The following is a 2,272-nucleotide window of genomic DNA, read 5'->3' on the forward strand; positions in this document are numbered from 1 at the left end:
TGTGTATGCAGCATTATTTACACAATTATTCCTTTTTTTTTTTTACTTCTTCCTATGTCTTATAAATAAGAGAAAACAAAAAAAATATTAAATAGCTGACACTAGCCATAAAATGCATAGGTCTCATAAACTTAATTCAGTTGAGACGAAGAGGGAACTCATCAGACATTCCAATAGCAGAAAATCATTAATCTGAATTAAATTCTTGCTGGACATAAGCCAGCTGATTGTGCATTCAGATACAAAGAAAAATAAAGAGAAAGATATTGGAAATGTAATACTGAAGATTATATACAAAAGGAAAGATGAAATTAGAAAGTAGAAAATAGGTTTTGCTCTTTATGACTGAGTTTCTCATATAAGGCCTGTCTGTTGTTCAACTTTCATATATTTCACTTCCTTGCACATTCTCAGGTATACATTAAATTTGAAAGATATGTTTCAGTGTTCTCTGGAAAAGAAAAAAACAAATTATCAAAATACCCAGAGGCCTTGAGACTACATTTCTGTTGGCAAGGAAAGGGCCGAAGTATGGGTGAGCAATGTCAAAACTTCCTGTTGCATTCTGCTATCAGAGCCCTGCCTAAGATGAGGAAAGTGAAGGAAAGTCTCTGTGAGGGAAGATATTACCCCCTTAGCAACGGAGAGCTGGTTGTGTTAATAAAGGTTATACACAGACTTTGCTATCACAGTAACCAGATTGTGCTGTCTTTCTAAAGATGTGCTCACACCAGGAAGCACAAGTCAAACAGTGAGCCTCTTCTTAAGCGCTAGTCTCCTAGCCATGTTCCCCTGATTAATGAATACCTTGGATTCAGAATCTGAAAGTTGAAAGATAATGAGAGGACTCCTAGAACCAGCATTACCATGTGTCTGAAGACTACTTTTGCACTTCCCCTACATTATGTACCCAAATCCCAAAATTCCAACACCTCAAACTTTGTTCATTTCAGCAAAAGCATTGTGTCATCATGAATAGCAGCAGTCATGCTCAAAGAGGATCCTAGGAAGTTAAGGTACAGAGAATCAGGAGTCCCCACACTCCATATTACCTTCTGCTTTAGTCTGTGTGACTCTTGAAATCATACAGAGTTCTAATGTTATGTTTTGTGTCACTTAGTACACAGGTAACACAACCCATGACACCTAACATTTGAAGAACTTGTTACAATACCGGGGTAGGAGAAGATGTGAAGAAATGGGAGCTCTTTTATATAGCTAGTGGAAATATAAATTAGTAGAAACACAGGAGAGCAGTTTGACAGTATTTATCCAATGGAAAATCCTTAAGCAATAAAAAATGAATGAACTAGAGCTCCATCTATCACCATGCATATATCTCAGATACTTAATGTTGAGTGAAGAATGAAAACTGAATACAGCTACATATAATATAACGCCACTTATCTAAAATTTAAGACATGGAACAACAGTATGCATTTTAATGGATACATGGTGGTGATCTTGGTGCTGGGATGGAGATAAATGAGACTGGAGAAGGGTCAAAGGAGCTTCAACTGACTGTGTGATGTTTTATTTCTTCAGAAAGAAATATCTTACACAAATATGACAAAATGTTAAGATTTGTTTAAAGCAAATGATGGCAGACTGAGAATACATATTTATTTTTGTTCCCTCCCAAAACCTACTAAAATGATAATAAATGTACTTTTCATTTCACTTTTAAAACAGCTTTATTAAGGCATAAATAACATGAATAAATTAAAATTTTGGAGTGCATAATTTGATAAGTTTTGACACATATATGCATCATGAAACCACCATCACTCAGGATAATCAACATATCCATCACTCACAAAAGTTTCCTTATACTCCTTAGAGTCTTCCATCAATCCCCATCCAGCCCCTGCCCCAGGTAGCCATTGATCTGCTTCACTACTGATCACCATAGATCAGTTTGCATTTTGCAGAATTTTATAAAGAAGGGATCATACTGTATGTAACCTTTTTTGTCTGGCTTCTAAAATTCACAATAATTATTTTATAACTCATCTATATCATTGCATATATCAATATTTCATTCATTTTTCCTGATGAATCAAATTCCATAATTTCTTTCTCTACCCAACTGCTATTAAATTTTTTTAATTATTTCTAGTATGAGCTACTATAAATATAGTTACTATGTACACTGATGTATAAATCTTTGCATGAACATATGCTGGATAGTTAGTAATGGAATGGCTGGATTATATACTAGGACCTTCAATTTCTAAAAAAATAGTGTTATATTGTTTTCCAAGGTTGTTGT

Source organism: Miniopterus natalensis, chromosome 12, assembly GCF_054644295.1.
Source record: "Miniopterus natalensis isolate mMinNat1 chromosome 12, mMinNat1.hap1, whole genome shotgun sequence".
Taxonomy (NCBI): Eukaryota; Metazoa; Chordata; class Mammalia; order Chiroptera; family Miniopteridae; genus Miniopterus; species Miniopterus natalensis.